At 37.1% G+C, this 23,132-nt stretch overlaps 1 protein-coding gene and 1 long non-coding RNA gene across 4 annotated transcripts in view; one reads left to right on the forward strand and one right to left on the reverse strand.

Annotated features, from left to right (window-relative positions):
* LOC129146745 (uncharacterized) overlaps positions 1–8,268 on the forward strand; it is a 28,001-nt gene extending 19,733 nt beyond the window's left edge. The window contains exon 3 of the long non-coding RNA XR_008553889.1: positions 8,220–8,268. This is a non-coding gene — a long non-coding RNA (uncharacterized LOC129146745). The remainder of the gene's footprint in view (positions 1–8,219) is intronic.
* The window catches only part of ALCAM (activated leukocyte cell adhesion molecule), a 196,382-nt gene that overhangs the window by 93,619 nt on the left and 79,631 nt on the right, over positions 1–23,132 (reverse strand). The window lies entirely within an intron of this gene.

Genomic DNA, 23,132 nt, shown 5'->3' on the forward strand with positions numbered 1-23,132 from the left:
CCTTCAGGTTACAAGAATAAAGTAAGATCCACAGTCTTACTAGCTTAAAGTTTGAGGTGATCATATCATCTGAAGAGTGGGTGGGGGTGAAAAATGGAGAGATGGGACAGGACAAATACTATATGTAAACTCTGTATAGTTTCTGTCAGAACTCTGGTCTATATATGAGCAAGACACTAACAAATAAAAATTAAGGCTGAAAGTTCAGAACAAAATTTCAGCTTCCTCCCACAGTGGTAGAGATGAAGTTTATATTTACTTTATAACACAAGATAAAACAAAAATTACTACTTGGGAGAATATGGCAGAATTGATTCTCTACACAGTATTACTTATACACATGTAAACAATCCAAATTATTACACAAATGAAGAAACAGGATAACGTGACTCACATGTAATAGAAAGAGAACAAAAGAGACTGGCTCTTGTTAAACCCAGTTGCTCAAATTAGTAACTTAAGGATTTTAAAGTACCCATTATAACCGCTTGCAGACATAGACTTTATGCTAAAAATCAATAAGCAAATAGGCAATGACATCAAGACACGAAAACAAGTCAAATAAAATTTCAGTATTGAAAACTACAACATCTGAACTAGAGGATGGATGGACACATAGTATTTGTTCAGATAATATCAGTGTTTTCAGACATACCAGTTTCACATTTTAAGTATGAACACCAAAAAACTGAAGTGAAAATAATTTTTATGTGCTTTTGGTCATTGTTTATGGGCCTGTTGTTCTCTGTTAGTAAGGAGCTAGTTTTCAGAGAAAGTAGAGATGTAAATTACATAAGCAATCTTTCACATGCATTGCACATTGGAGACATGGGACCACAGTCTTCTTCCAACGGACATGTGTGTTCATGTGCTCATTTTCCTGCAATGATGACAGTATGCAAAAATCATTCATATTTTCTATTCCTTTATGAAAATACAATAGAATGGAATGGATAGTAGTCGAGTTTATCAATACAGTCTGACCATAAAGAAAAAAAGTTCATCCCTGGCTGCCGGGCGAGGGTCCCACATGGCGCACAGACCTCTCCTGCTGCCCGAGGTCTGCCGCCCGCTGCTCCCCTCAGCAGTGTATTTCATCAGTCTGCCTGTTCTGCTCCCCGCTCTGGCTCTGGTGAATTCTCTCACCCTCCCGCGCTTCTGACTGTACCCAGTGCTTGTATAAATAAATAAATAAATAAATAAATTTTAAAAAAGTTCACTAAATGTTATCACTTGGGAAGGGTATGGAATAGTCAAAGCTATGCCATGGGAGTTCTTGGCAATACTATCAAACCAACCAATGATTGATCAAACTTCTTACTAACTTGTATTTTTTAAGTGGCTATTAACAAAGTAATTTTATTACCTGTATTTTATAGTTATCCTGGTCTGTAGCAGGGCAAGTGAAGGAAAGCAGTAAAGCCAAGAGTTTGGTATAAGTCTCATTCTTTTTTTTTTTTACATGATTTTTTTTTTTTAAGATTTATTTATTTATTTATTTATACAAGCACTGGGTACAGTCAGAAGCGCGGGAGGGTGAGAGAATTCACCAGAGCCAGAGCGGGGAGCAGAGCAGGCAGAAGGACGGAAATACACTACTGAGGGGAGCAGCGGGCGGCAAGAGAAGTCTGCGCGCCATGTGGGACCCTCCTCCAGTGGCTAAACTTCAGGTTCATGTGCAATGAGTCAGGTAGTCTTTTATAAAACTCAATATTTCTTCTCCTACCACACCAAGCACACACACACGTATGTATGTATGTATGTATTATTGTTCTATACCATATTCAAACTTCTCCAGGATTTGCATAAATTATTACCACCTTTTTCTGGAACAACAGGCAACCATGTAGCGAGGATCCTTGAAACCTGATTCCTGCTGACAGACCTCAACAAAACTAAAAGATTGAAAATGAGAGATGAAAAATGAGAAAAGGAATTTTACAAACTAACCAAGGTAGTGGTGGTCAGATGCATAAGATTATAGGAGCCAGATAGGGCTAGCTTACAAAATGAGATAACTTCATAAGTGCAGTTTTTATTGGTTACATGGTAGGCACCAAGTAAGTTTCCTTGTCACAATCAGGGCTTAAAAATCATCTGAAATTTAAGTTAATAAAAATCAATATAAAGCTATAGAAACTAAATTTCTGATAAATTAAAGCTGACTCCAAGCCTCACTGAAATTGCAAAAATATTTTCTTAATAAAAAATGTGTCACAAAGAGTGGGAGTCAAGTTAACTAGGAATGGCATCTTAGAGGAAAAATTAAAATATAAGAGGCATGTAATTGACAAGAAATATTAAAAATAGAAAGCATCAAGGTAAAAAATTTCCTGTGTCTCTCACAATCTCTACATAAGAGGCTTCTTAAGGTTAATGTCCAATATTAGTAATCTACTCGGAAATAGTCCTAGGTTGATGATAAATTCATTAATATCACCATATTTAGAATTCTAGACTCATGAGATAAGTAATCTATACCTTTTTGAAGGAATCTATACACAAAGAGCAGCAAACTTTTATTAAATATGCAATTCTATTCTCAACAGGAGTGAAAAAAAAACCCGAAACCACTATTCACTTAGTATGTGATATATGCTGGGAAGATTCAATGGACTTTTCACATATAGGCTATGTAATTCTCACCAAATTATTAAATAAGCAATATTTTAATAGGAAAGTTAAAATCAGAGAATTAAACCTTGTTCTACATGGTTCAAAAGTCCATGTTCTTTGTATTTCACTACAAATTGATGAAATGTCATTGTGCTCTATAAATCAATTTTTGAATAGTTTGCTTACTGTAAACCACTTTTACAGGGCCTACTCATTCACCCTGTGTGGACTAGTAAAATCAAAAGTCTAGCTCATTAAAGTTAGACTCGATACTAGACCCAGGGTTGCCTGTTGAAAAATCTGTGAGGCTTCTAGCATCTGTGGCTAGAAGTCAAATATCTGCTTGCTCATTTGACCTGGATCTAGATAAAAATCAATGCAGGTCATTTGTCACTAATTAATATGTGCTGAAACAATGCTGTAAACATTCAGGGTTCACAACCTTTTCATTCAGTATGACTCAGAGATACCAGATTATAGTCACCTCTTGATTAAGTTGGATGGATAAGTTAACCTTTGAGCTACATCCTGGCACATGAAAAAGAATGGCTTTGATATAAGTAATGGAGCTGGGAAGAAGAGGAACTTTTTAATCTAAAAAGAACAAATGGATATAAGAAAAGCACTTAAACACCAGGATACAGCAACCTTAATAAATGAGTAACCATTAAATAAAGATGTGAAGATGGCACAAAGTTAAAGAATGCTTTAGCCTGATCTTCGGCCCCTGATTGCTGAAATGGCTGCGATTTGCACTTAAGAGCATAGTCACCCTGGCCTATTCATCTGTTCTTTCTTGGAGAACATTCAAGATGACCACAGGGCACTTATTACGTGTAGAGAGTACTGAAAATTAGGGGGATCTGGACTTCTAAGGGCAGGAGCACTCCAAAAATGTTGAACACTTAAGAAAGCATAATCATAAAGAAAAGAAAAAAAAAACAATGGCAGCTACCTTCACTTTGAGTTAGAAATTAGGGACCACTGTTCACAATTAGGGAACTACTGTTCACATTTTTTTCCCAACTAAAACTCTGTTTATAGAAATTTTATGTTTTGGAACCAGAAATGTGTACAATATGAACTATACTGACTTATTAAATATTTTCAATTATCATTAATTTTATTGCATTTTATAGAGTCACATATTTCCTTAAGTAGAATCTTTCAGTGAAATTTTGGTTGAAAAGCCTAAGTTTGCTAATATTTTATAATAATATTGTTGGACGAGAAAAATGCATGTATCTAAGACATAACTGTCCATGTTCTTAGCATGACCTTGAACTGATATTGAGGTTGACAGAATGACTCTTCAAGTGCAACAACTACTTCACAGGCACTAAATGTGACAAAACAAATTGCACATTTTGTTAGTTTATTTTAATCTTTTTGGTAGTGAACAAAATACTTGCACATTATAAAAAACCTTCCTTATGAAGAATGCAAATTTTATAAATTGTCAATCATCCAGATAAAGTAACTTGCAGTCTCTGGGAAATTGCTGTTCCTTCTATTGACTAAGTGGCTTCAGGGAAAATACTTCAGTAATAAAACAAAATCTGCTAAATTTCTAAATAGCTTTACTGCATCTCCAAATCCATGGCCTCAATATTCCACAGTTGCATATTATAACACATTCACTGTGAAAAATGTAGTAGACATCTGTGTTATCTCTCAAAGTCAACGCAGGATTTTTTTTTTTTTAGAGCAATTGCAAATTTTAAACTTTTCAAGAGAATTAGTCTAGTCTTGTGATTCTGGTGGTAACTATTGAATAATCCTCTTTTCTCAAAACCCTAGAAAATTCCAATTCTTGTAAATTGAAGAAAAAAAAAAACTTAACAGGAAAGTTATTTTTTATCAAAATGCCTTAAGAAAGAATGTCAAGTTGTTCACTGTCGGAATATTCTGTTTTTAAAATTGTATAGGTTGCTACACCTTTACCTTCTTGGCACATAGATTTACTGGACACAGATATAGACAAAGTAAGAAAATATATCTGTGTATATAAAAATTCCATCACAGCAGGCAGTAAAATGTATGCAAGAGAGCCATTATTAAAGAAACAACCACCATAATGGCTCCTGCCAAAAATTATGTTTTGCTGACAGAGTAGAACTAGTTCTGAGGGAGGTAAAAAATTACTGGAACTCAAATACTGGGATGCTCCTTTTGGGTATATAGGTTTTAATCAGAATTATCAAGCAATATTGATTTGTATCCCTTCACACGACTGATATAAGATTTTGTGAAGATATGAAACAAAATAAGGTAACTTACATTATATCTGTTATGTAGTATGTCAGTTATGAAGCAGTAGCTTTTTAAAATAATATCCAAGATACAGAGTTAATAAGGTCATGCTGACACTTTATTTTTCTTGTATACATGGATGTGATCTCTCTCAATTTTCAAGTGAAATTTAGAGAGTACACAGCTAATATTCAGTGTATCTTGGAAAAGTGCCTGGATAAGAAGACTGTGTAAAACAGATGGAAAGGTTAGGTCAGCAACATAGCATTTTGAACTATATGCAATACAAGCTCTGTAAGTATCTATTTTATATTAAGCTACCCAGGCTTTAAGCAATGCTTTTGGAATGACTGTCAATGGTCAATCATGTTTCCAGAATAATACTGAGTTAAAAACATTATAGACTTTTGTTAGCTTTATGTCACAGTGACTTTGCTTTGAGTAATGAACACTTGAATAAAGGTTTTTCCCACAATACTTATTCATATTCATAGATGGAAAATGTAATTTTTTTTTTAAAAAAAAGCTATTTTACACTGTCAAATACAGTTCTTTTGATATATACAAACTTCGCTTGTAAAATAGACTCATCACTTAAGAGGGTAAAAGCCATTTGGTGATGCTAGAAAGTCAGATAGTTGTTACATTTATACAGGTATATTGCTTTTTCATAAAATAAAATTGCTATGTATAATATATAATCAAAGATCTTTTGGGGGGACATATCAGTATTATTGTCCCAAACAGCTGTTCTTTATCTCTCTTATATTCCCTTTGCCTAACTCTTGGTAAATTTATATGTTACCTCCTCAAAGGACATAGGTGCTAAGGAAGCAAAGTATAAAAATATTTCCTATACTGGTTTTAATATCTGTCCTAATGATAAGTAATTATTTGATGACTGCTGAATGAAATTAATTCATTAACTAACCAAACTGTCACTGTAATTCAGCTACCAACTTCTAACTCTTCATAAAGCAATGATGAAAATGAGATTATTTTCTATTCATTTGATTCCAGAAATATTTGACATGAATATTTGACTTTAGTATAAAATGCCAGACTCAGAATATCATTTTTGACTATGTCTTCCCTGGATTATGAAAATTCTCAAGTAACTCCACTTCTTTTGAAAATAATTAAACCATATGGTGTATGACTATGTGTGCAATAAATTTGTAGTAAGGTTGGATCTGAGCAGTGCTCATACACATAGCAGAGCATGTATATCAACAGCATTAACAGGCACTGTCCCCTTTGTATACAGTAGTTACTCAATAAATATTTACTTACTTGATGAATATATCTATTCATTCCAAGCCAAAATAGGAGCTGGTAGGGCAGGAGAGAAAACTAGGGACCAAGAGTCAGATTAAATGTTTTGTCATTTGTTTCCACTTATCATAAGAAATTCACTGTCTTCCCAAATTATTATCTCTAAGCTTCATACCATTTTTATTGCTTGGAATGTTTTTTTTTTCTTTTTTTTTAAATAATAAATTTTATTTTTATATTCCCCATAGAATTGCAACACCCCCATTCTGATCCCAATCCCTCCCCTCCCGCCCCCCACCCCCCAAAAGTGTCTCTGTTTCATAGTTTTTTGTTGATTCTGATTTTCACTTTCTTATAGTTATTCATTTTGTGGTCCCTTATTTAAGTTTTCTAGATCCCTGCTATGAGTGAGACCATCCGGTATTTTTCTTTTTCTTTTTGGCTTATTTCGCTGAGCATGATCCCTTCCAGCGCCATCCATGTTGCTGCAAATTGCATGTGTTTATCTTTTTTGAATGCTGAGTAATATTCCATGGTGTATATGTACCACATCTTCTTGATCCAGTCATCTATTTTTGGGCATTTGGGTTGTTTCCAAAGCTTAGCTATTGTAAACAGTGCTGCTATAAACATAGGGGTGCAGGTGTTCTTTGGAATTGATGTTTCTGTGTCCTTTGGGTAAATACCTAGGAGTGGAATTGCTGGATCATATGGAAGCTCTATGTTTAGTAGGTCCAGAAATCTCCACACAGCTCTCCATAGTGGTTGGACCAGTTTGCACTCCCACCAACAGTGCAGAAGAGTTCCTTTTTCTCCACACCCTCGCCAACATTTGTTGTTGCTAGTTTTTTTAGTATGTGCCATTCTCACTGGTGTAAGATGGTATCTCATGGCAGTTTTGATTTGCATTTCCCTGATTACAAGTGATGTTGAACATTTTTTCATATGCCTGTTGGCCATTTGCATTTCCTCTTCAGAGAAGTTTCTTTTTAGCTCTTCTGCCCATTTTTTGACTGGATTATTTTCTTTGTTGTTGTTGAGTCTCATCAGCTCTTTGCAGATTTTTGTGATCAGTCCTTTATCATTAGTGTTGGGTGCAAAAATGTTCTCCCAGTTGGTGGGGTTTCTCTTTGTTTTTGTTATTGTCTCTTTTGCTGTGCAGAAGCTCTTTAATTTGATGTAGTCGCTTGGAATGTTTTCTTACTTGATTACTGCTGCCAGAAAGTCAGTTATTATAATTGTACATGCATATTATTTTTTCATAAAATGAAATGTTATATATAATATATATATATATATATATAATCAAAGTTCTTTTGGAAGACATACCAGTATTACTGTCCCCAAAACAGTTGTTCTTTGTCTCTCTTATATTCCCTTTGCCTATCTCTTTTTTTTTTAAAGATTTATTGATCTATGCATACAAGAACTGGGGTACAGGCCAGAAGTGTGAGGGGGTGAGAGAATTCACCAGAGACAGAGTGGGGAACAGAACAGGCAGACTGACAAACTACTGAGGAGAGTAGTGGATGAGTCAGGAGAGGTCTGCTGTGCCATGTGGGTAGCTCCCTGGCTGGGGATCGAATTCATGCTGCAGAGGCTGTGGATAGCTTCACAGTGCTGTGCTCAACCCCTTGCCCCACCAGGGAGGCCCCTCTTTGCCTATCTCTTGGAAAATTTATGTGTCACTTCTTCAAAGAACCTAAGTGCCAAGGAAGCAAAGTATAAAAATATTACTTACACAAGTTTCAAATAAAAACCCACTTCGTCACCTAACTCTGGTTTAACCTTAGTAGCCATTATCTCTTCCCTTATACACTTAGAAGTTTTCAATTCATCCCTCATTTTATTTAATTTTATATGAACTATGAGTGACTAATACTACTATTGAATTGCTTAACATTGTCCCCCCCTACCCCCTGCCCGTCAACAAATCCAGAAGTCTCAAACTTGTAGTCGAACTTGTCTCATATACATGTTTTATTTGAACATTATAAAATCTCACTGTTCAGCTAACTACAGATATTAACATAAGGCTGTATGAGAAAAATTTAACAGTTTTGTGGTTTCTCTAGGACAATACAAGAACTAGCCACACTGGGTCTGCATTCTTGCTAGCAGTGAATAAAGGTAAGTAGATACTGGCCATTTCGTCCAGGCCCATATTTCTGCCAATCCCACCGAGCTTACTTTATGTTCTCTGCCTGAAGTCTGTTTGATATGTGAGATTTTAACCCCTACATGATAGTCCATGCTAATGTATGCACCCCATCTGTCTCTCCCCAAACATATAGAAAGTCTCTACAATGATCTGAGATCTCATCCTAAATATCTCTTAGACATTTTATTTGCAAGATGTTTAATTTTCTGCAAAAATTATCTCAATTGTTTTCTATATATAAGTTAACTGGGACTCAATGAAAAATGATGTTAAGCCCATTCTTTCTATAATTTCTATCTTCACTATTGGTATGTTGGAAAATCAGAAATTGAAAAGCTATTTAGACTTATTCTTTTATGTCTCTAGATACAGAGATTGATTTCTCAAGTTCTATCAAATTTACTGCCTTCAGGATCTACATTTGGTGAAATGATGCCCCTCTCTCTGTGAGGGTAGCTGTCCTTAAGATAAACAGAAGCCTAGTAGACAATTCCCTTAGCTTTGACTACATATTCCAGCGGAAAGAGTCAATTTGTAGTCAACAGTAAAAGAGTTGTTTTAAAGCCCAAATTCACTTTCATGGAGCTTGCAAAATGGCACTTTGAATCATTTAAATGATCTAAGAGTTGATTGGTGAAATGTTTTGGCACCAGAAAGTCTGGCATGCAGCCCTCAAGACAAGCAGCACTTCGAACTATATCCCACTTGACTTTTTCTATTAGAAGCCCTATATGTGAGAGAAACAGGAAATCTGTACAGCACTTTTAAAGCAAGTGTGGTGAATTATAAATTAATGAGGGTTTAGTATGGGAAGGGAATAACATCTGCAGAAGAGCGGATTTCATAAAGACAAAAGGGAAAAAAGGTTTCCCTTAATAAAACATAACCTTTCTGCATGCACAATCAATTCTCAATTAGTCATACCAGAGAGAGTATCCACCACAGACTGTCAAAACTGCTTCACTCAATTTCTTCCCCCCCCCACCACAACACACACACACACTGTTCTCTCATTTTGCCTCCTCTGACTCAAGACACTTCTTACATTAAAATTTCCAACAATTTTCTTCCATCTCTTTCTACCATCAAAAATCCAATTATTTTATATTTCAATGAAACCCCTACTGCATGATACAGCATTTCCTCCCACCATTTCCTGCCCTTTCTCTGACCAAGCCTAAAACTCAGTCATGAGAGTGGGTAAGAAGCCAGAAGAAACAGAACTAAGAGGAGAAATGATTTCCCTAGGAAGTTCTCCAATTCCTTCTTTATACCTTTTTAGTAAGTATACAACAGAATTGTTATCTTGGAAACTAAAACAGATTACAAGGATATTTTTGGAATGACTTTAAAATTAAATTCAACAATTATGGATTGAGCACTTACTATATGCAAAGACTTTTATTAGTTTCCGCAGGAGAATGAGCTCCCTGCCCTACAGTGCTTACAATCTAATTGAAAAGGATAATAGGAGACACTTTTGCAAATAACTGATGTACAAAAGGGCTTGGATCATGGTAGCATCATCAATTTATTACCCATATAAAGCAGGCATGTGACCATTCTGTAATTTCTTCAGAAGACAGTAACTGAGTATTCACTATTTATCAGTTGTTGTGTAAAACCCAGGGAATACCAAGATGAAAAAGGTAATATTGCATCTTCACAGTCTATTAGGAAAGCAATGTAAAGAGCATCATGATTAAAACAATCATTTAAGAATAGAAAACATGACTACATGAGCACCAAAGGGAAGATTTCTCTCTCTGCATGGGAATGGGCAGCAGTGCCTATAAAATCCTCACAGAGAAGGAGCTATATCTTGAAGGGCAAGGAGAAGGGCATTTCACTATGAAGCACCACCAAGGAGATGCAAAGGCTAGGAAATGTGAGAAAACATTATGAATTCTGGAAGAGTTCATAAATTTTAATGATGAATGTACTCACAGGATCTGGCCAGGGAGATGCTAAGAGATGAAGAAGGGAAGAAATACAATCATGGGGGGAAAAAACCTTACCAATATGTATGTGCTGAGCACAGTGCCTGGTAAATAATGTGTTAAATTTTCACGTGAATTCTTAATTAAATATTGAGAATGGCCTTAATCCTAAGAGTTGTGAATATTTATAGAAGGATTTGCATTTGGGAAAAAAATCTCCATTCAAGAGGTGAGTATAATGGTTGGGTCAGAGACTTGAAATTAATGACAGAGGGGAGACTAGACAGGAGATTCTTACAAGTCATGGAAGATGACAAGAGCACCAACTAAAGGGTCAGCTGGAAAACTGGAGCAGAGCTATTTTATAAGTGCTACAATTTGTTGACTAACTGGATATGAAGTGGTACAAGAGAGCTCAAATGTGAAGACATTTTCAAGTTTTTAATTTAGATAAATGCGTAGTTGGTGGTACCCTGCATCTAAATTGAAAATACAAGGATAAAAGCAGATTTAATATCTACATTAGCTAGCACATGCTCAGAAGAAAGTCCTTGTGATTCTATAAGAAGTACACCTTATATTTATTTTGATAATTTTTTAAATGATTAAATATCTAGTTTAGCACTCCAACTAACGAGGAACTAAAATTTTTGAGTAGATAGTTGTGCGTAAGGAATAATAGTCAATAGTTTAATCAAAGAAAGACAAAAATAAACTTTAAAAATAGAAGGAAAAACAACAATGACACTGTTTCTAGCATGGTTAATGATATTTAACATTTCTCCACATGGTGGAGTACAACCCAGCCTTGCTCCACATCTGTCTGGCTTTCTCACAAAAGTCAGTGACACACCCAGCTTCACTAAAGGGTGAAGAAAATCGCTCCTTGCTTAAAGGAGCAGCATAGAACTACACTCAAGGTGTTTTCCAGAGAAAGTAACCTTAATCTTGAACTCACTACTGTTAAATAGAAGTCAAGCAGTTGGTTGAAGTAATTGTTTAAGACTGAATAATGATTTACAACCCAACCATTGCTGGCAATTTTATCTGAATATTGGTATGTCCCTTAGTTGCAGATACTAGGCTGCACTGTCATTTTGACTACACAGATTTTTTTTTCTGTGTTACATATAAAGACAGCTATAATATATTGATCTAAGAAACGTAATTTTTATCTGTATCTCTTTATAATAAATATGATATTTGGGAGGGTTTATTTCTTTAGCACAATATCAGTATACTTTTATTCATTCAAGATACATTTACTGATTATAATTTTCCAAACACTGTGCTAGCTTTTGGAGATTAAGGTACTTTCAAAACCATGGAGGAGAAAGATGATTAAGCCAATAGTTAATTATAATCCAATGCTATAGGCATAAAAATAATCATTTGTCTCAATAGACAGTACTACAGAGGAGGGGCACCTAATCATGCAACTCTGGAAATGGATATGGGATTTGTCAGTAGAGTTTCACGTTAGCTAAGCAAGGAGAGGTGGGACACTCCAGATAAAACAGGAAGCATATGGGAGGACATGGAGACACTAAGAGTTTTCCTCATTACCAGAAACAATTCTGATTCTTCCACACATCGGAACACGCAGCACTAACGACATCTCCCTGTTTTTGTGGCTGCCAGTCACTTGTGCTACCACTAGCAGTAGACAGTGCTTCACAATGCACACTTTTTGTACTAATATCATCCATGCCTGATCTTACTGGTTCAGTTTTGTTCTGATTTCCTCATTTTGCTAACATTGTTTTAATATTTTTTTTTTAAAAAAAAAAGATTTATTTATTTATTTATTTATTTATACATGAACTGAGGTACAGGCCAGATTCACGGGAGGGTGAAAGGATTCACCAGAGACACAGCGGGGAACAGAACAGGCAGACTGATGAAATACACTGCTGAGGGGAGCAGTGGGCACGACAGAAGAGGTCTACCATGCCATGTGGGACCCTCGCAGGCAGGCCGGGATCGAACCAGTGCTGCAGAGGCTGCGGACAGCTTCACAGCACTGTGCTCAACCGCCTGCACCACCAGAGGAGGCCCTGTTTTAAAATTCTTTTAAAGTGTATTTTGTAAGGAATATTAAGTCCATTGGCATAAGGCAAAGGAAAAACAATTAAATAATGGGATCACAATAGCAGTAACATCATTTAGAACAAAAGTAATAATCCCAAATGCCTAAATGACTGAATTCATAATGATCACCCTTAAGTCATCAAGAAAAATTTAAACTTTGTATGTTCTATTTCATAAGGCACATTGCTTTTAAGTACTCTGATCATTTTTAAATGGTTAATTCTATAATTCTGTGAGAACAGACTTACAGACCTTTAGGTAAGAGAAAACTTGCCTAACTGGAATTGCTCTTCCCTGAAGGCCATTGTAAGCAAAAGCTTCATGTGTTTGACTTAGAAATAGTTTTATTTTATTTTATTTTTTTTTATAGAGGCATGTTTTATTTATTTATTTATTTGTTTGTTCGTACATGCACTGGGTACAGTCAGAAGCGCGGGAGGGTGAGAGAATTCACCAGAGCCAGAGCGGGGAGCAGAGCAGGCAGAAGGACCGAAGTACACTGCTGAGGGGAGCAGCGGGCGGCAGGAGAGGTCTGCACGCCATGTGGGACCCTCCTCCGGTGGCCGGGGAGCAGCCGGGAATCGAACCGGCGCCGCAGAGGCAGCGGGCAGCCTCGCAACCCAGCGCTCAACCGCTGCGCCACCGGGGAGGCCCAGAAATAGTTTTATTTTAATATAAAATAGCTAAAAGTCTACCCATGGACTCTACTGTATTCACATTAAGAAGAAATTTATCACCTTTGTGTATATGGATGAGTTGGACTGATATCTAGCCACTTGTAAAACATAAATTAGAGCCCAAGGGATTTCCATGTACAATAGTAGTCTGGTAAGTCTATTCAAGCTTGAATAAACAATTGTTAAACAAATTATGAATATACTTTTGCTGAAAATGAATAGAAAAAATACTGGAAAGGACACTTGTACCCAACTTACCTCTGAAATAATTTAATTTAGTGAATAACTTGCCAGAGTCTCTTTTTATTTTGTCACTGGCAATTTATAACTTTCTAAGTCATTCAATTAATATTTTAAATGTTATTCTTATGTACTATTTCTACATTGCCTTTACTGCATTTGAACTTATCTCTAATCATTTTTTTTGCCCAAAAAAAACAGGCCTTGGTAAAATATCACTATACATATAATCAAGTTCAAAAATAACATTTTAGTTTAAATGTCTTAAAATACAGGGGATTGCCTTAACCTCTCCTAGGATTGAACTGTTGTTACATAACAAATCACCCAACAAATTATAATGAGCATCTGCCATTTGCCAGCACTATTTTAGGTACAATTTACCAGGAAATAATGAGGAAAAGTTTTTGTTCAGAACTTTTTCTAACGGGATATCACTGAGAATTACCAGTAGACAGGACAAATGAAGGCACCAGAGCCAGAACAAAGGCTGATTGAATCAGTGTCCACAATCTGAACCTTTGGTTTACACAGCTTCCCATGTTGAAAAATGAAGTTAATATAAACTAAAACATATTGTAGATGACAATCCCAGGTGACATATTTTAGTATCTGGTTCCAGTCGCATCTAGTACTGTACTCTTGTACTTCCTAGTACTCCGAGTCAACAAATTTTGTTTACTTAAAATAGTTTATTGTTTGTTAAATGAGACCTATCTAAAAATCTCTTGGATAATTTTGTTTAATTAGTCTCTAGGGCTGTGAATAAGGAAAGTATTATTTGATGATAGTATTACTTGAAAACAAAAGCAAAGTACTTGTCATAAACTTAGAATTTTCAGAATTACATTTTTTAAAATTATGAATATAAGATTACCTCCCTTTTAATAAAGTGGATGTGTGCTCTTGAAAAACTTATTTGATCTCCCAGTGCCTCAGTTTCCTCATGCATATTTGGGTAAAATAATAGCACACAGAAATGATTTGAAGAGAAAATCAAGTGAAATAATAGACATACAATTTTATATAATATTACTTATAAATTGTGCCTCCCTGGTGGCCTACGGAATAAGTCTCAACACTGCCACTGCTATGGCCTCAGGGCCTCCCTGGCCAAGGGAGCTAACCCACATGCGCAGCAGACCTCTCCTGTCTTGTCTGCTGCTCCCCTCAGCAGTGTATTTCAGTAGATCTGCCTGTTTTGCTCCCCATTCTGTCTCTGGTGAATCCTCTCAACCCCTGCACCTCCAACTTACACCCCAGATCTTCCACTAAATAAATCTTAAAAAAATTACTTACAAATTAGAAGTATTAATATGCAATACAAATATTATAAGTATTCTCAAAGGGGTTTAAGGCACTCACACAATTAAAAAGCACTACCCTATGATTTCAAGAGTATTTTATTTTAGAAATAATTTGTAACAAATGATTTTTTTAAGTATTTTAAATGCTGCAAGGAAAGCTAAATGGGTCTATGTGATGGGTTAAGAGATCAGTTGACCTAGAGCGTTGAGAAGCTAAAAAAGATGGTATGAGATCTGCTTCTGCAGAGCAATGAGGAGGGACACTGAGGGATAATATGGAGTCTCAGTCACTATCTGGAGGAAAGGAAGGGAAGCCCAGGAAACTGATAAGGAGAGAAAAACTCTGTGACCCACTGTGACCTCCCCCAGTGATTTCCTAGGGGGAGGAGGGCAAATATTACTTGGAGAAGCTACTCTATGCTACATACAGAGCACCTTCAAAATGATAAATCTGGGGCAAGTATTCATGAAACTATTATTAGAACTTCATTCATTCATTCAAAGATAACATTGGTTTACAGCATTGTGTATTATTTAGATGTGCAGGGTAACACCCTTCAGATGTTACCATACCACATCCTCCATCAAGAGACTGAAAATGGTCGTATCTAAGAAGGAATAAATAGTACTCAGAAGGCAGTAAAATGTAGCTCACTTTTTGCTTCAAAGAGACATGGCCCTATCATGCTTTATTTGCTAATGAGAGATGTGAGAATACAGCATAATAAACTAGTTTGGTTTAGGTAGCATTATTTTTTATATTCATGATTTGGAAAAAGGTGAGAAAACCATCCATTTAACAAAAGTAATATACCATCACTGAGGTCTACAAACAATGCCAACATGCTCCTGGTGATTTTCCTCCTCTATTTCTCATTAGTTTCAACCCAGTAAAGTATTTGACAAATGTAAATCCTATAAGGCTGATTGGTTTGATTAACCTAATAAAGAAAAAAAGTCAGTCACTTATCAACCTTCACCTGACATTGACATAAAGTCTTTACATGGCACAGTTCCTGGGTTTTGTCATTTGAAATGGGGCAAGGGATTGCTAGTAGAATGAATAGGGTTGGAGTGCAATGGATTAATTAAGCAGTTCTCAGGAATGATATTGAAAGGTAACTGATTAATTGAACATTGAAGTCATCTAATCAAATAGCAGACACAATAAATATGTTTCTCCAGAGATAAATTATAGCCTGATTAGCATATTCATTTATACACTTGAATTAACTCTTTCTGTACTTTCAAAGCCTTTCTAGCTGGAAATGGTTATCTCCTACAGATTCTCTTTCATGTCATTCTAAAAATGCCTGGTAAACATGCCTGTATTCCTTCAAGATTTCAGCCATTTTTTTATTAAATATGCAAACTTTATGTTCACCAAAAAAAAGGTGGAAAATCCCCTGAATCATCATTATTTGACACAACCTGCTGTCTGGCAAAGCATAAAACAGCACCGAAGATACAGGAGCAAGAACCTAGGTTAGACTGAACCCAGGGTTTAATTACAAAGAGAACAACATATAGTTCTGAAAATATTAATGGCAAGTATACATCAATCTATTTATATATGAAAACATTTGTTTTGAGGTGTAAAACATGTTTGTTTGCTTTTTTACGACCCTACAGAAAAGACAGTCACATTACAAGAATGAAGCTTTAGTAATAAAAAGGGTGAATCTTAAATCAGGGTGAATGGGGAGGAAGAAAAATTCAGGGACCTAAAACAGTTCATTTGTACTCTTACTGTCTTCTCTTTTGCTTAAACTGAGATCACACCCCCCATTTCTGACACCCGGGCAGGATCCATTTGCCACAGCTGCACGACTGGATGAATAGCAAGAGTCTGCTCCCTGTGCCTGTGGATGCTCATCATCAAAAGGAGTCTGTCATCCTCTAGTCCAAAGACAAGTTCCTGCCAGCCTGGAGGAACAGAGCTTCATGGGGGAAGGGCAGGAAATCCCAAAGATAAGAAACATGGCCTTGTAAACATCTAAGCCCTGACAGCTTGGAATCCTAATGCAGAGTCCTAAGAATCCTAACTGGATTCTCATATCAATGACTTTCTTACATAAATTCGAGCTCCACCTAAGGGAGAGGTCTCTAGGAGAACAATCCTGTGAATGCCTCTGCTGCCACAGATGTCATGTGGAAAATTGGATGGAGCCATGGTTACTCATCTCTAAGCTGGGATTGGTTAAAGTGGCAGTATCATTTTAGAGACAAGATGTTACAGAGCTGCTGACTGAAAAGAACAACGTTCAAGAAATTCATTATATTACTGGAATTGTATTTTTAACAGCTATTAAAAGACTGCAAGCATTATTTTTCTTGTAGCTTAAAGGGATATCATCAGATCAGTCACTAACTGATCAATAACTTTACACTATATGATATTTTATGTGTGTGTGTATATATATATATATATATATATTACACAGATATATATGAGTTTCTTTAAATTGATCAGAAAGAGGTCTTTAAATATATGTATATCACATTTCCACCTTTCATAGAATCCCAAAATTGAAAGCTTATGAACAAAAAGAAAAAAATGTAAAACAGTAAGTGATATAAAGTTATTGTTCAGTTAGTGACTGATCTGATGAAATTCCTTTAAGATAAAAGAAAAATGTCACTTGCTGCTTTTTAGTCTCCATTACATATATATGAAAATTGCTTTAAATTGATCAGAAAAAGCAGGTCTCCAATTTAGGAACTGAAATGCTTTCAGGGGTTTTTTGAAATACAGTTCAGCTCCAAATTCCCTTTATATAACTAACCTCTCTTCCAGAAAGTGTCCCCCAGACCATTAGAACTTCAGAGTCCCAACTGCTTTTTGGTGTAGGTGATGGTGTCTACATATTAAGGGTTCATGTTAAACACATCCAATCACAGAAATCTAGAGATCTATATATACATAAAACATAAAGAGAATTCTAAGATACCTTCCTCCTCGTATTTTTGGTCTACATCTTAGAACATTTTAAAGAGAAAAATAAAGACCCTTTGATTCTTCACTTATGTTTACTGATAACAATGTTATAAGGAAGAATGAATCCCGTTCCATGCCCAACACGTACTACTTGACGACAAAAGCATAGCACTTGTCATAAATGTGCTAGAGTTCTCAGAATTATATTTGAAAATTACGAATATAAATGTGTCCTTCTCTGCATAGGACAGGTGGTGATTTATCTTTAAAAGTATACTGTCTCTGTAAGATTCTGCAATCCACTTTTTTTTAAACTTTGTGTTTTTTTTTAAAGATTTATTTATTTAGGCTCTAATTAGGAGGGGGGCGGAGCAACATGGCGGCGAGGAGACGCTGCCAGTAAGATCTCCCATTAAAAAAAGTGAATAGGGAGGAAAAGCGGCAGGTCCCAGTGAGAACTGGGACACGGAAGATAAACGGGTGACGCCAGCGAACTGCCCGAAGAAGAAAGTGGCCATAAAAGAGGACGAGAAGGGAGGGAAGCGCAGAACCCTGCTCCCCTCCCCCGCCCACAGAGGCGGCACTCTCCGACCAGCAGAGAGGAGGAAACAACAAACCAAAACGCCCAACAAGAAAAACTGACGCAGCAAGCGGGACTGTGAGTGGAAAGGAAGTATTGCAGCCACCACACCCCGTGAGTGAACGGGAGCTGAGGCGAACCCTGCAGGATCCGCCGCGGCGGTGAGCGAACGGCTCCGGGCGCCATTAGAGAAGAACAAAGACCCCGGGAGACGCGCACACAGCCCGGGCTGCTGGTAAGCTGGCGCGGGAAAGCGGCGCGCTCTGCGCGCTTGAAAAGCAAGTGCAGACCTGGATCGCGGCTGCCCAGGTCTCCGCGCCTGCGACCTAGGCTTGCGGGGAAACGACCTAGGCTTGCGGGGAGACGCGCGGAGGACCTCACTGAGGTGAAGGTCCCTCCCTGAGTGAGCAGGAACCAGGCGCCCAGGCACGGGAGCGGGTGCAAAAGGCGCCATTCCCGCGCCACTGAACTGGGCTACAGCCCGCGTCCTGGAACTGAGGGCTTTGAACTGAGACCCAGGGCACGAAAATTCGGGGCGTGGTTTCTCCACGACGGTGGGGCACAAGGCAGACACAGCACCCCAAAGCTGTTGAGGTGTACCCTACCATTCCCGCTCTGTTCTCTGTCCCACGGGTGGGGGGAGGCGAAAAAACAGCCCCCCAAGGACAATAGGAGAGATCTCTGGCGCCACCTAGCGACCAGGAAAAAAAAAGTCACTAACACCCTATAAAACAGGACATTTCTTAAGACTGCTTGAAAAGGGCAGAAGGTTTCTGGAGGACCCAGTGGCCAGCCGGGAAGTTATTCCACGCCAGGCCCCTTCCGACCAGCAGTCTGAGCCCACAGAGGGAGCAGGCACCCACGTCCGGGGCAGACCGGGTGCGCAGAAGAGTGTGCCTGAAACCGGAGGCGCAGGGACTGCATCCCGCTTCGCCATTTGAGAACAGGGACATTTCTTCAGTAAAAACTGCCTAAAACCAGCAGAAAGCACCCCCAGAAGACAGAGATGGCTCCTGGAAGAGCCAGAGGGGAGCGGAGAAGTTCACCCAAGATGTCAGTCAGTCCGAGCAACACAGTGTCCCAACGCATACGACAAATTAGAAAACAGACAGTAGGGAGTAGAAGAACCACACGCAACCTAAAAACTCCTCAGGAAAGAAGCACACCACAAAAAGAAAACCACTCCCCAGATTGCAACGACAGCAACTTGGAAGAACTTCTGAGCCTTCCAGAAAGAGAATTTAAAATTGCCATGATTAAAAAAGTGATAGATCAGAAGAAGGAAATTGAGTCCCTAAAGAGGGAAGTAAGAGAAATGCAGGAGATCAAAGAATTAATGGAGGAACTAAAGAACTCTGGGAAAAGCAATGAAAGCAGAATAGATGAAATGGAAGAACGAATAAGTAATCTTGAAGACACAGAAATAAAAAGAACCAAAACAGAAAAGGAAGAGAAGTACGAAGGAAAAAGAATGAAGAAAGACTTCGGGAACTATCTGACTCCATGAGGAAAGGAAATATAAGAGTTATAGGATTCCAGAAGGAGAGGAGAGAGATGTAGGAACAGAGAAAAATTCCAGGAGATAATTGAAGAGAACTTCCCAAATGAGAAGAAAGAGCTGAAAATTGATATACAAGAAGCAAGAAGAACACCAAACTTCCACGACGAAAGGAAAACACAGCAAGACACATAATAGTAAAGCTCCCAAGAATCCAGGACAAGGAAAAAATAATGAAGCTGACAAGAGGGAAGAAACAGATAACATTCAAAGGAAAACCAATCAGGCTGACATCAGACTTCTCTGAAGAAACACTACGGGCAAGGAGAGAGTGGAGGGACATAGTCAACAGACTCCAAGAAAACAGATGCCAACCAAGAATACTCTATCCCGCAAAGCTCTCTTTCCTCCATGAAGAAAGAATATGGACCTTCCCAGACAAAGAGAAACTCCGGAATTTCATTGCGACTAAACCCCCACTCCAAAAAATACTACAAGGAATCCTAAAGCCAGAACCTCAGAGGGACGAATAACAATGAAAGAAGACCAAAAAAAAAAAAAAAAAGTTATTAAAAGAATAAATAAATAAAATCAAAGGAAAGACAAACATAATGGCAAATATAGATGCTAACATATCAATATTAACTCTAAATGTAAATGGACTAAACTCTTCAATAAAAAGACACAGAGTTGCAGCCTGGATTAAGAAACAAAACCCAACCTTTTGCTGTCTCCAGGAAACACATTTAGCTACAAAAGATAAAAATAGGCTCAAAGTCAAAGGATGGAAAACAATCCTACAAGCAAATGGGCCAAAAAAGAAAGCAGGAACAGCTATACTTATATCAGATAAAACAGACTTCAAACTCAAAAAAATAAAAAGAGACCCCAATGGTCACTACATTATGATTAAGGGGACAATACTTCAAGAAGAAATAACACTCATTAACATATACTCACCAAACGAAAGAGCACCAAAATATATCAGACAACTGTTGTCCTCTCTGAAAACAGACATCAGAGAAAACACATATGTAGTGGGAGACTTCAACACACCACTATCAACAATGGATAGATCAACAAGACAAAAAATAAGTAAAGAAACTAAAGCTCTAAATAAGGACCTAGAGCATTTGGGCTTAACAGACATCTATAGAACACTAAACCCCAAAAAAAAGGAGTACACATTTTTCTCAAGCGCACACGGATCATTCTCCAGGATCGATCACATACTGGGGCACAAGACAAATATCAACAGATACACCAAGATTGAAATCATACCAACCATCTTTTCTGACCACGAAGGCATCAAACTAGAAATAAATCATAAAAAGAAGGCAAGGAACTATCCTACCTCATGGAGATTAAAAGCCACACTACTGGAAGACCACTGGACTAATGAGGAGATCAAAGAAGAAATTAAAAAATTCTTTGAATTGAATGACAAGGAGGACACCAATATCCTAAATGTATGGGATGCAGCAAAAGCAGTAATAACAGGAAAATATATAGCAATAGAAGCTCACATCAAAAAACAAGAAAGAACTCAAAGAAACAACCTAATCTCGAAGCTCAAAGATCTAGAAAAAGAACAACAAAAAAAACCCCAGAACCAGTAGAAGAAAAGAAATAATAAAAACCAAAGCAGAAATAAATGAAATTGAAACTAAAAAAACAATCCAAAAGATCAATGAAACCAAGAGCTGGTTCTTTGAAAAAATCAATAAAATAGACAAACCCCTAGCCAGGCTCACAAAGGAAAAAAGGGAGAAAGCACACAAATACACAGAATCATAAATGAAAGAGGAGAAATCACAACGGACACAGCAGAAATCAAAAGAATAATCAGTAACTACTATGAACAGTTATATGGAAACAAGTTCAACAATCTAGAGGAGATGGACAAATTCCTACAACTCTACAATCACCCAAAGCTAGATAAAGAAGAAATAGAACACCTAAACAGACAATTACAAGCAGCGAAATTGAAATGGTAATTAAAAACCTCCCCAAAAACAAAAGCCCAGGACCTGATGGATTTACAAATGAATTCTACCAAACATTCAGAGACGAATTAGTGCCTATCCTTCACAAACTCTTCCAAAAAATTGAGAAGGAAGGGACAATACCAAACACGTTCTATGAAGCCAATATTACACTAATACCAAAAACCGAATAAGGACAACACAAAAAAGGAAAACTATAGGCCAATCTCCCTAATGAACACTGATGCAAAAATCCTCAATAAAATTTTAGCTATCAGAATCCAACAATGTATCCATAAGATAATTCACCACGACCAAGTTGGATTCATTCCAGGGGCACAAGGATGGTTTAACATCCGAAAATCAATCAACGTTATCCAACACATCAACAAAAAGAAATATAAAAACCATATGATAATATCAATAGATGCTGAGAAAGCTTTCGACAAAGTGCAACACCCATTCATGATAAAAGCCCTTGATATTCTTGGGATACAAGGAACATACCTCAACATCATAAAGGCCATCTATGACAAGCCAACAGCCAGTATCATTCTCAATGGTGAAAAGCTGAAAGCAATTCCATTAAGATCTGGAACAAGACAAGGATGTCCACTCTCACCACTGCTTTTCAATATAATACTGGAAGTCCTAGCCAGAGCAATAAGACAAGAGAAAGACATCCAAGGAATCCAAATAGGAAAAGAAGAAGTCAAACTATCACTATTTGCAGATGATATGATAATATATGTAGAGAACCCCAAAATCTCCACAGAAAAAACTAATTCAACTCATCAATCAATTCAGTAAAGTGGCAGGATACAAATCAACACGCAAAAGTCAGTAGCCTTCCTATACACAAACAATAAATCTGAAGAAGAAGAAATCAAAAAAACCACCCCTTTTATTATTGAAACAAAAAATATCAAATATTTGGGAATAAAAATCTAACAAAAGAGGTAAAGGACCTATACAAAGAAAAACTATAAAACACTGTTAAAAGAAATAGAAGAAGACACAAAGAAATGGAAAGACATCCCCTGCTCATGGATTGGAAGAAATAACATTATTAAAATGGCCATCCTACCAAAGCAATATACAGATTCAATGCTATTCCAATCAAAATCTCAATGGCATTCTTCAAAGAAATAGAACAATTATTGATGAAATTCATATGGAATCACCAAAAACCCCGAATAGCCAAAGCTCTACTGAAAAAAAAAAGAAGGAAATGGAGGCATCACACTCCCAGACTTCAAACTATACTACAAAGCCATAATCATCAAAACTGCATGGTATTGGAACAAGAACAGACATACAGACCAATGGAATCGAATAGAAAATCCAGAAATAAACCCACAGATTTATGGTCAACTAATCTTTGACAAAGGAGCAAAGACTATGCATTGGAGCAAAGAAAGTTTGTTCAATAAATGGTGCTGGGAAAACTGGGTCGCTACATGCAAAAGAATGAAGCTTGACCACTACCTCACACCATACACAAAAATCAACTCAAAATGGATTAAAGAACTAGACATAAGACCTGAAACCATAAAATACATAGAAGGAAA

Source organism: Talpa occidentalis, unplaced genomic scaffold, assembly GCF_014898055.3.
Source record: "Talpa occidentalis isolate TD23 unplaced genomic scaffold, MPIMG_talOcc4v2.1 talOcc4.4, whole genome shotgun sequence".
Lineage (NCBI taxonomy): Eukaryota > Metazoa > Chordata > Mammalia > Eulipotyphla > Talpidae > Talpa > Talpa occidentalis.